The 13,045-nt window shown below is 38.1% G+C and overlaps 1 protein-coding gene and 1 pseudogene across 2 annotated transcripts in view; one reads left to right on the top strand and one right to left on the bottom strand.

The window, feature by feature from the left end:
- SNX12 (sorting nexin 12) overlaps nt 1-13,045 on the bottom strand; it is an 84,925-nt gene that overhangs the window by 25,283 nt on the left and 46,597 nt on the right. The window lies entirely within an intron of this gene.
- Nucleotides 3,653-4,170, top strand: LOC122434660 (annotated as a pseudogene).

The raw sequence follows: 13,045 nt of genomic DNA on the forward strand, positions 1-13,045 counted from the left end.
TTTGCTGAGCTTCTCCATCTTCGGCTTCAATAAAATGTTCAGAGTGGACAAATTCATAGAGACAGAAAGTAGATTGTTGGTTGCCAGGGACTAAGGGATGGCGAAAATGGGAAGTGACTGCTAACTGGTACAGTTTCCTTTGGTGTGATGAAAATATTGTGGAATTAGATGGTGGTGATGATTGCACAACCTTGTGAATATACTAAAAACCACTGAGTTATATACTTTAAAATGATGTATTTTATGCTATGTGAATTACATCTCAATTAAAAAAAAGCAATGTTAAATGAAACCAGCCAGATGCCAAAGGTTGTATAGTGTGTAATTCCATTTATATGAAACTTCTAGAAAAGGCATATCTATAGAGACAGAAAGTAGATTAGTGGTTGCCTAGGGATAGGAGTGAGTAAGGAGACTAACAAAGGGTACAAAAGATCTTGTGGTCTGATGGAAATATTCTAGAGTCAGATAGTGGTCATAGTTGTACAACTAAATAATTTACTAAAAATCATTGAATTGTATACTCTAAATAGGTGAATTTTATGGTATGTAAGTTGCACCTCAATAAAAATATTGTTAAAAAAGAAAATATAAATAAACTAAGGCTCCTTAGAGAAATGGCAGGTCTCAGGCAGGAAATATACAAGGTAATCCCTATGCCAAAAATCAAGCAAGCTATGAAAACCTAATGACTAGTGTTGAAGGGATACAGGAGGTAACATTTTGGCAAGATATGGGACAATTTGATTGTTAAAAAGGATAATGAATGCAATCAATTGAAACTCACTGAATATATTTTTAAAAACACAGGTTCATAATGATAAAGTGAGAACAGACACATACAACTCACTGGATATCATTGAAAGTAAGTAACGAGGGCACAAAGCCTTTATTCTAAAAACTGGCAATCAAGTCAAAGATAAAGAATTAAGTATCTTTCCTGTCCTCTCTGTACAAGTAACTCAATAGCTGTAATTGATGAGAGAAAGCTTATTTTCAGAAGAATTCCAACTAATTAATGTAGAAGATAAAATTAGAAAATCACCACCTTGAAATTCCTAGTAAAATAATTAATTCTGCTAATAATCATCAATGAATTAAATCAATAGATGAAAGGTTGATGGGAAACATCATAAAGGAGAAATCAGACTGTCACCTGCTCATTAAAAGTGGAATAGACATGAGGCTCCAGATGTGACTCAAAGTGCATCACACACTAACCCTTGTGAAATATTCTTGACAAAAAACATAGTTGAACCTGAATCAAGCCTCTAAAGCTAACTTCCATTATAGAAAAATATGGAGTGTATAGAGGAATAAAGTAAATGACAGCATAAGAAAGGTAACAGACAAATCCAAAATGTGGGATTTTCTGTAGAACAACTGACCCACTTTTTGTAACAAGTCAGTGACTTGAAAAAGTAAAATCCAGACTGCTCTAGATTAAGAGAGGCTTAAGAAATAATAACCATCTTATATACCTGAAACTTTGTATACCTTGACCAACATTTTTCCCTTTAACCCCTATCCTCTGTGGTCATGGTAAATATTCCCTAGTGTATACCTGTATCAAATCATAAAGTTGTACACCTTAAATATATGCTTTTTTTTTCTTTTTGGCAGTGCTGCCTGTCTTGTGGGCTCTTAGTTCCCTGACCAGGGATCAAACTTGGTCTCCTGCATTAGAAGCATGGAGTCCTAACCACTGGACTGCTAGAGAATTCCTTAAATATATATACTACTTTTATTTGTCAATTACACCTTGTCTTAGTCTGTTTGTCCAGGCTGCTATAACAAAATACCATATACTTTGTGTTTGTGTTCAGTTGGTCAGTCATGTCCAACTCTTTGCAACCCGCCAGGTTTGCAGTCAGTAGGATTCTGCAGGCAAGAATACTGGAATGGGTTGCCATTTCCTATTCCAATTACACCTAATCTTAGTCTATTTGTCCAGGCTGCTATAACAAAATACCATAGCTTATAAATAACATAAATTTATTTCTTATAGTTCTAGAGACAGGGAGGGAAGTCCAAGATCAAAGTGCTGGCAGATTAAGTGTCTGGTAAGATCCCCTTCTCTTCATAGACAACTCTCTTTTCTCTGTGTCCTCACAAGGTGGAGTGGGTAAGGAATTTCTCTGAAGTCTATTTTATAAAGGCACTAATCCTATTCATGAAGGCTCTGTCCTCACAATGTAATCATATTCTAAATGCACTACCTTCTAACACCATCACAATGGGGGTTAGGTTTCAACATACAAACTTGGGGAAGGGGGTGGAACACAAACATTTAATCTATAGCAATGTCAGTAAGCAGGTAAGAATGATGATAACCAAATGTAATATGAGAACATTGTTTGGATCTTTATATGAACAAACCAACTGTTGGACAATCTTTTGAGATAACCTGAGAAATTTTATAATGAACTGGGTACTAGATACTATTAAGGAATTATTAATTTTGTAAGATAGCATAACCACAGCATAACTGTTATATAAGAAAATGTCTGTACTTTAGACATGCCTACTGAATATATATGGTGAAATAATATGATGCCTGGGGTTGGCTTTAAAAAAAATTTCAGCAAAGTTTAAAAAAGAACGAAAGGAAAAAAAAAAGAAAGGAAAGAGAAAGGAAAAAAGAGATAGCTGAAACAAGATTGGTAAAATCTTGGTAATTATTGAATGTAGTTAATGGGTACATGAAGGTTCATTATATAATTCTCTTTACTTATGAGTACATTTGAAGACATTTATTTAAAGTCACAAATCTGACCATGTAACTTCCGAGTATAAAAAAAAGCTTCAGGAGTTCTCCAAGGTCCACAGAGATAAAGCTCAAATCTATAGCATGGTCTATAAAGCCCTCCATAATGCAGGTCCCAGCCTCATCTCCTACCACTCCCTAAATTACAGTAATTAAACCTATTTCACATCCCCATGCCTTTGCACCTGTTTCCTCTGTCCTTTGTTATCACACTTTTTCCTAAAACTTTCTGGCCTGAGGAGAGCAGGCTTTCTGTGCTTTCTGACTCCAGCACAAGTCTCCATGAAGCCTTTCTTGACCTCCAATATTCAATCTACTTTGGTTTGAACCTTCTTCTCCTATCACATAATATCTGTGTTCTTATCTGTAGCCTTAGAGTCTTTGCTCAGGTTCGAACTGTACCTAGGAACTGCTGTACCAAACCCTTCCACAGATCTCACTGGACTGTTTCCCACTGAGAGAGCTCAAAAGTCACTATCCTACAGCACAACATTTAAGGAGGCACTCACTCTCAGGGTCAAGCAAGTGTAGCATCAGCACTACAGGCATTTCATTTTGCTTCACCCTAGATCTGGCCCTAGTCCCACCTCACACCTAAGTCCAAACATTAAAGTCCTTCTATCTTTTATCACTCTGGTCTCAGGTGCACTCACATATACCTCTTTAATTCCCTCCTGACAGTTGGCATATGGGAAAATGTGCCTCTCTCCATTTGTAAGTTGAAAATTTCCCCTGACTGTGGGTCCTGGTTGCCAAATACAAGGGAAGTGTTGGTGCTACATCAGTCACAGAAATGGAAATAGCTTAAATCCTTAGTGAAATTAAACATTAAACATAAGAACCAGCTTTTCAGCTGGAACCACCATCTTCCAGTAATTTGCCAAAATGACCAACACAAAGGGAAAGAGGAGGGGCACCTGCTATATGTTCTCTAGGCCTTTTAGAAAACATGGAGTTGTTCCTTTGGCCACATACATGCGAATCTACAAGAAGGGTGATATTGTAGATATCAAGGGATTGAGTACTGTTCAAAAAGGAATGCCCCACAAATATTACCATGGCAAAACTGGGAGAGTCTACAATGTTACCCAGCATGCTGTTGGCATCATTGTAAACAAACAAGGGCAAGATTCTTGCCAAGAGAATTAATGTGCGTATCGAGCATATTAAGCACTCTAAGAGCTGAGGTAGCTTCCTGAAACGTGTGAAGGAAAATGATCAGAAAAAGAAGGAAGCCAAAGAGAAAGGGACTTGGGTTCAGCTGAAGCACCAGCCTGCTCCACCCAGAGAAGCACACTTCGTGAGGACCAATGAAACCCAAACTGTTGGAGCCCATTCCCGATGAATTTATGGCCTGATGGGTGTAAAAATAAAGACCTGGACTGTACAAATGTTTCTCTTAATTGAGTAGAGGTGTTGTGTCCAAATTCAGTGGGTGATGTCTTTTCAAATTTAGTGTTTTTTCTTCCTGAAAGATGATGCTCCATTTTTTAATAAACTGCCAGATATTATTTATAAAGTAATAAATAAATAAATAAATAAACATAAGAACCAGTGCCATCAAATTCTAAAAACTCTTGAAAATACTCCACAGATTCCTTCAAAACACTAAGTATCTACCTATATCTTCTTCATCTAAGTGTATGCATGCTAAGTCACTTCAGTCATGTCCGACTCTTCGAGACCCTATGGACTCTAGCCCACCAGGCTCCTCTGTCCATGGGATTCCAAGCAAGAATACTGGAGTGGGTTGCCATGCCCACCAGGAAATCTTCCCCACCCAAGGATCAAACCCACGACTCTTAAGTCTCCTGCATTGGCAGGTGGGTTCTTCACTACTAGCACTGCCTTTCTCTCCAATACTCAAGTTAAACTTCAAAAACTCATCCAATTTTCATTTAATAACTAATATTACAAAAATATTTTCTATTTTTCATTGCTTATGTGTAATGCTTAATTTACCCTGTAGGCTTTTTATCTGCTACTCTGAAAACACAACCACTATTCTTAAATAGTTTCTCTGATAAAATTGTCCAAAACATCAAGTCACTAATTTTAAAAATGTTTAAAAATATAACCATAAAAGAATTAAATATTCATCCTGCCAATCATGTTCAAACTATGTTTCAGTATACCAAATAGACCTAGCCAGTCAGAGAAAATTCTTTACAAAAGATTTCCAGCTAACAGATGTAGAAAGAATGATAGAACTAGCAAAATCACCAGTTTGAAGCCTCTTATAAAATAATTGATTTAGACAATGATCATTGTGCATACATTCATGCTTAGTCGCTCAGTCATGTCTGGTTCTTTGTGACCCCATGGACTGTAGCCCACCAGGCTCCTCTGTCCATGGAATTTTCCAGGCAAGATACTGGAGTGGGTTGACATTTTCTACTCCAGATAATGATTATCACTGGATGCTAAAACTAATAGAAGACAAATAGGGAACTTTACAGTGGGGGGATCAAATGGTCACCAATCTGCAACCAGATACTAGAATAGCATGTGTGAAGGTTTTGATTCAAGAGGAAGAGAGCATGGAATTCTCAAGAATGGAAAAATGGGGTTTAGAATGACTGAGATAAAGAATTTGAGATAGAAAGTTTTGATAAAAGAAGCTGATACAGGAGCGAGATGTAGGATCTTGGAAGCTACTCAAAGAATTGTGGACTTTCTCTTACTGGGACTAGGAAGCAACTGAAGGGTCATGTTTTAGAAAGTGTTCTCTGGCTGTAGTGTGGAGAATGCTTTGGGAGTAGGAAAGTGGGGGTAGGTAGATGAATTAAGAGATAGTTGCAATAGTGGAGGTGAAAGGTGATGGTGGCCTGGACCAGAATAGGAATACGCAATAGGAAAATAGAGAGAAGTACATGGATTCAATAGATATTTAGCAAGTAGACCTAAAAGGATTTGGTGGTAGAAAAACTAGAGGGAGGACAGTATGAAGGTTTCAGACTTGGGCCCCTGAACTAACAGCAGTGCCATTCTCTGAGATAAGGAACAGAAGAGGAGGAACAAGTTTTGACAGAAAAATTAAGAACAAGCTCACTATGGGAAATGGTGAATTTGAGATGCCTAACCACATAGGCAGATGGATACACTGGGTCTAAAACTCAGAAAAGAAGTCTGAGTTGAACATACACTTGCATAAAGTGAATGTATAGTAAGCAACTGAAGCCATGGGAACAGATAAGAGAACCCCAATTAAAAAAAAAAAAGAAAACAGCAGAAGTTCCCTGATGGTCTAGTGGTTAGGATTCTGGGCTTTCACTGCCATGGCCTGGCTTCAGTTTCTAGTTGGGGAACTGAGATACCAAAAGCCATGCAGCCTGGCCAAAAAACAAAATAGAACAGCAAAGCATAACACATTCCCTGTAGCCCCATATCTTTAACCTTATTATCTATGTCAGTTCAGTCGCTCAGTCGTGTCCAACTCTGCGACCCCATGAATCGCAGCACGCCAGGCCTCCCTGTCTATCACTAACTCCCAGAGTTTACTCAAACTCATGGCCATCTAGTCGGTGATGCCATCCAGCCATCTCATCTTCTGTCGTCCCCTTCTCCTCCTGCCCCCAATCCCTCTCAGCATCAGGGTCTTTTCCAATGAGTCAACTCTTCGCATCAGGTGGCCAAAGTATTGGAGTTTCAGCTCCAACATCAGTCCTTCCAATGAACACCCATGACACCACTCCTTTAGGATGGACTGGTTGGATCTCCTTGCAGTCCAAGGGACTCTCAAGAGCCTTCTCCAACACCATAGTTCAAAACCATCAATTTTTCGGCACTCAGCTTTCTTCACAGTCCAACTCTCACATCCATACATGACCTATTATCTATGTAGTTTAAAGCAAATAAACCTCAGAAAAGGCTAAAGAAACAAAATATCATTCTTCTCCTTTCTAGGCTCCTTGCTGATAACCACCCTTCCACTTCTATGCACAGTTTTCTATCTCAGAGGACCAGGTTATAAGGCAGCTGAGTAAGTTAGGATTTTTTGCATTATTATATTTCATTCTCTTCTTTGATGGAAACTTGAAAGGTACCCTAGTCTCATTAAAAGAAAACTTAGAAGCTCTGTCTTAAGGTAGGTTAATTCTCTTAGAAGCATGCTTTCAGATAGCTGCTTTTATTCATTATATTTAATTTTAAGACAATGACCTTTCCCCATCCTTATTTGCAATTCTGAGAGCACCTTACAGAATAAGGCATATTTCCTCCTTTTTAATAAGATGTGTAAGTACTTGTTGTCAAATTTAGCAGATTAAAGTAGAAGGGTACATTATTAGGAGGTTTTGACAGTCAGATTTTTGAAGCTTGAACTAGATGACCCTTAAAGTTCTTAGATTCAATAAAGATTCTATGATTAAAGTAGAATAGTCTTGGCTCCCTGAAACATTTTCCCTTGCCTCTGTCACCAAGGATGACACAGAACGAGCCAGACCAGGTCAGTTTTCACGCAAAAATAAGTTTGGACTATGTGAAAGGCCTCTATTTTACAAGAAATAAGCCTTCTTATGACCTTGAAGCACTGACCCTATGAAAACACCTAGAAATTGGACCTACTTTGTGTACTGTGACAGGTCTGTTAGCTCAGATCCTATATACAACAGTAACTGAAGGTAGATGAACAGCAGTAACCCTTATCTGACAGACTGATTTCAACAAGGGAGAAAAGTCTCCAGTCAGGCTGAAAAGAGTTGAGCTGCAAATTGCCCTTCTTGATATTTTTAAATAGTTAGTTGTATGACCACACCAACAGCATACTAAGCAAATCTGCAGATGATAGATGGAAAGAAATCTAATACAACCAGACGATATTTAGGATTCAAAATAAGCTTGACAAGCAGGAAAAATAGGCTAAATTTAACAAGGTCAAGAGAAAGAGATCAACTTAAAGAGTGCATCTTGAGTCCTAAAACACAACTGTGCAAGTACCAAATGGATGAACACACAGCAGAGTTAGTCTTAGGAATTTCAACTACCTCAACATAAGTCAACAGAGTGATTGATGTGATTATCAAAAAGAAAAAGAAAAAAAAAAGGCAAAAGCTAAATAAATCTTGGCCTGCATGAGTAGTAGCATAGGATCTAAAACAAAAAGTCATTGACTCCCTCCTCTGTAGTGAACAGAACATTGCTAGAAATAGTACATTTCATTCTAGATGCCAGTCTTCAAAGACAGATATTAGTGAACTGAAGTAAGAGCAGAACAGAATAACCAGAATGATGAGTGGATCTTAAAACTCTGTCATGAGAGAAAAGGGAACCCTCTTACACTGTTGGTGGGAATGCAAACTAGTACAGCCGTTATGGAGAACAGTGTGGAGATTTCTTAAAAAACTGGAAATAGAACTGCCATATGACCCAGCAATCCCACTTCTGGGCATACACACTGAGGAAACCAGATCTGAAAGAGACAGTGCACCCCAATGTTCATCGCAGCACTGTTTATAATAGCCAGGACATGGAAGCAACCTAGATGCCCATCAGCAGATGAATGGATAAGGAAGCTGTGGTACATATACACAATGGAATATTACTCAGCCATTAAAAAGAATTCATTTGAATCAGTCCTAATGAGATGGATGAAACTGGAGCCCATTATACAGAGTGAAGTAAGCCAGAAAGATAAAGACCAATACAGTATACTAACACATATATATGGAATTTAGAAAGATGGTAACGATAACCCTATTTGCAAAACAGAAAAAGACACACAGATGTACAGAGCAGAATTTTGGACTCTGTGGGAGAAGGCAAGGGTGGGATGTTTCGAGAGAACAGCATCAAAACATGTATATTATCTATAGTGAAACAGATCACCAGCCCAGGTTGGATGCATGAGACAAGTGCTTGGGCCTGGTGCACTGGGAAGACCCAGAGGAATCGGGTGGAGAGGGAGGTGGGAGGTGGGATCGGGATGGGGAATACATGTAAATCCATGGCTGATTCATGCCAATGTATGGCAAAAACCACTACAATATTGTAAAGTAATTAGCCTCCAACTAATAAAAATAAATGGAGGAAAAAAAAAACTCTGTCATGAGAATAGTGGCAGTAAAGGAATTGCAGAGGTTTAGCACAAAGACAAGACTTAGTAGAGGAAACCAATGACCACTGTTTTCAAATGTAAATGTCATCAAGTACCAAAGCTGCGCAACAATAGAAAAGACTGTCTCTGGAGCATATCCTCAAATAATGAAGTGTTCAAGCACAGACCTAGACAATCACTTTATGGGAATATTGAGAGAGATTCAAAAGCCTGGGATAATTCCTAAGTCCCTCTGCTAAAAAAGCCAAAAGCCATGATACTCCAGTAGTAATAAATATACCTAGTACAAGATCTTGGTTTCTAAATATCATTCCTCATTTAAGAGAACCAAAGCTCCTGGAGAAATAGCTGGTCCCAGGGCGATAGCAGGTATATGATAAGCAAGTATATGATAAGCTTGAAATGCATATATGTCATATAGCAAGTATATGATAAGCTTGAAATAGTCTTATTGTCCCAGAAAGTAAGGAAGTGCTAAATATTGATGGGGATATGTAAATGGACACAGATATCAGCTTGAAAGGGCTCCTACTGCCCAAGTCTGGGCCAATTTAAGTATAAAACTGAATAATGACAGTAAAACATTACTGTTGTTGTTCAGTCACTAAGTTGTGTCTGACTTTTTGCAACCCCAAGGCCTCCCTGTTCCACACATTATAACCCATGTTATAAAACATTGTAACTCATGCAAAAAATAAGAACCCATGTACCCATACTGATAATCAATCTATCAATACATGGGGTAAAAGGAAAGCTCTTTGTTTCAGCAGCATGCCAACTAATGTGGAAATAAAGATATATTTAGAAAACCACTATTTTCCAAACTACATAGTAATGAGTAATTCAGGCAAGAATTATCAGTGAATGTTAAAAACTATTGGGTGAAAATTTGATGAGGAACAAGACATTTATACAGTCTCAAATTATCCTCTCACAAATTGTATATTGATTACAAAGGAAAAAACAGTAAATTTACAGTGGAGAAGCCTGGCAGACTTCACTTTACCAAATAGCCAAACTTAGCATCAGTGATCATGGGACAGGCAAACATCATGTGCTTCCTGTTGTAATGTATTGAGAGCAAATCACTTCTGCAATATTCCTATTAAAAATGCATAACCTGAAGTTAATCATTAGGAAGCATCAGACAAACCCAAACTAAGGGACATTCTACAAAATAACTGGCCTGGACTCTTCAAAAATGGCAACACAATGAAAGAAAAAAAGACAGGAACCATTTCAGATTAAAGAATAATAAAGTGACATGACAAATGAATTCAATAAATAATATTGGCTTGTAGTCTGGGCTGGGGGAAAATTGCTATTGAGGATGTTACTGAGACAAGAAGTAAAATCTGAATATAGATAGTACTGCATTAATATCAATGCTAGTTTTTCTGACTTTGATCATTATGCTGTGATTTTGTAAGAGAATGTCTCAGCTCTTAAAAAAGGCATGCTTAAGGATTTAGGAGAATAGGAAATTTATGTCTGAAAATTACTCAAGTGATTCAAAAAATTACAGAGAGATGATGGTAGAATAAGAAAGCAAATGTGGCAACATGTCAAAAATTTATGAATCTGGGCAGACAGTATATGGAAATGCTTTGTGCTATTCTTCCAACTTTTAAGTTTGAAATTACTTCAAAGTGATGTTTGTTTTTAAGTTTTAAATGATATTTTAAAAGGGGAAAACTACACCAAATGTTCACTAAAGATCTATTAAGACTAATAGCAGGAGCCAAATTCCAAAACCAAAGCTTTTAGCAAAAGAAATAATAACCTTTTTTAAAAATTGAAATATAGTTCATTTACAATATTGTATTTAATGTTTCAGTTCATCAGTCACTCAGTCGTGTCTGACTCTGCGACATGAATCGCAGCACACCAGGCCTCCCTGTCCATCACCAACTCCCGGAATTTACTCAAACTCATGTCCATCAAGTCAGTGATGCCATCCATCATCTCATCCTCTGTCATCCCCTTCTCCTCCTGCCCCCAATTCCTCCCAGAATCAGGATCTTTTCCAATGAGTCAACTCTTCGCATGAGGTGGCCAAAGTATTGGAGTTTCAGCTTCAGCATCAGTCCTACCAATAAATACCCAGGACTGATCTCCTTTAGGATGGACTGGTTGGATCTCCTTGCAGTCCAAGGGACTCTCAAGAGTCTTCTCCAACACCACTGTTCAAAAGCATCAATTTTTCGGCACTCAGCTTTCTTTATAGTCCAACTCTCACATCCATACATGACCACTGGAAAAACCATAGCCTTGACTAGACGGACGTTTGTTGGCAAAGTAATGTCTCTGCTTTTATTTTTTTTCCATTTATTTTTATTAGTTGGAGGCTAATTACTTTACAATATTGTAGTGTATCTCTGCTTTTTAATATGCTATCTAGTTTGGTCATAACTTTCCTTCCAAGGAGTAAGCGTCTTTTAATTTCATGGCTGCAGTCACCATCTGCAGTGATTTTGGAGCCCAAAAAAATAAAGTCTGACATTGTTTCCACTGTTTCCCCATCTATTTGCCATGAAGTGATGGGACCAGATGCCATGATCTTAGTTTTCTGAATGTTGAGCTTTAAGCCAACTTTTTCACTCTCCTCTTTCACTTTCATCAAGAGGCTCTTTAGTTCTTCTTCACTCTCTGCCATAAGGGTGGTATCATCTGCATATCTGAGGTTATTGATATTTCTCCCAGCAGTCTTGAGTCCAGCTTCTGCTTCTTCCAGCCCAGCGTTTCTCATGATGTACTCTGTATACAAGTTAAATAATCAGGGTGACAATATACAGCCTTGATGTACTCCTTTTCCTATTTGGAACCAGTCTGTTGGTCCATGTCCAGTTCTAACTGTTGCTTCCTGACCTGCATACAGGTTTCTCAGGAGGCAGGTCAGGTGGTCTGGTATTCCCATCTCTTTCAGGATTTTCCACAGTTTATTGTGATCCACACAGTCAAAAGCTTTGGCATAGTCAATAAAGCAGAAATAGATGTTTTTCTGGAAATCTCTTGCTTTTTCGATGATCCATCGGATGTTGGCAATTTGATCTCTGGTTCCTCTGCCTTTTCTAAAACCAGCTTGAACATCTGGAAGTTCACGGTTCATGTATTGCTGAAGCCTGGCTTGGAGAATTTTGAGCATTACTTCACTAGCATGTGAGATGAGTGCAATTATGCGGTAGTTTGAGCATTCTTTGGGATTGCCTTTCTTAGTGATTGGAATGAAAACTGACCTTTTCCAGTCCTGTGGCCACTGCTGAGTTTTCCAACTTTGCTGGCATATCGAGTGCAGCACTTTCATAGCATCATCTTTCAGGATTTGAAATAGCTCAACTGGAATTCCATCACCTCCAGCAGCTTTGCATAGCAATTCAAAATTTTTACAGATTATGCTCCATTTATAGTGAATATAAAATTGGTTATATTCTCTGTGCTGTACAATATGTCCATATGGCTTGTTTATTTTATATATAGTAGTTTGTATCTTTAATTCCGTAGCCCTCTCTTTCCCTTTCCCCTTCTGTCTCCCCACTGGTAACCACTAGATCTCTATATCTGTGAGTCTATTTTTGTTTCATTATATTCATTAATTTGTTTTGTTTTTAAGGTCTCACATGTAACTGATAACATACAGTATTTGTCTTTCTATCTCTGATTTACTGAGCATAGTAGCCTTCTTTTACATGTAGCTGTCCAGTTTTCACAGCACCATTTACTGAAGAGATTGCTTTTTTGCCCCAGTGCAATCTCAAAAATGACAGACTGATCTCGGTTTGTTTCCAAGGCAAACTATTATATATCACAATAATCCAAGTCTATGTTCCAACCACTAATGCCAAAGAATCTGAAGTTGAATGGTTCTGTGAAGACCTAAAAAACCTTTTAGAACTAACACCAAAAAATGGAAGTCCTTTTCATCATAGGGGACTGGAATGCAAAAGTAGGAAGACAAGAGATAACTGGAGTAACAGGCAAGTTTGGCCTTGGAGTACAGAATGAAGCAGGGCAAAGGCTAACAGAATTCTCCCAAAATAACACACTGGTCATAGCAAACACCCTGTTCCAGCAACACAAGAGATGACTCTACATATGGACATCACCAGATGGTCAACATAAACTCAGACTGATTATATTCTTTGCAGCCAAAGATGGAGAAGCTCTATACAGTCAGCAAAAACAAGACCAGGAGGTGACTGTGGCTCAGATTATCAGCTCCTTAC

This window comes from Cervus canadensis, chromosome X, assembly GCF_019320065.1.
Source record: "Cervus canadensis isolate Bull #8, Minnesota chromosome X, ASM1932006v1, whole genome shotgun sequence".
NCBI lineage: Eukaryota > Metazoa > Chordata > Mammalia > Artiodactyla > Cervidae > Cervus > Cervus canadensis.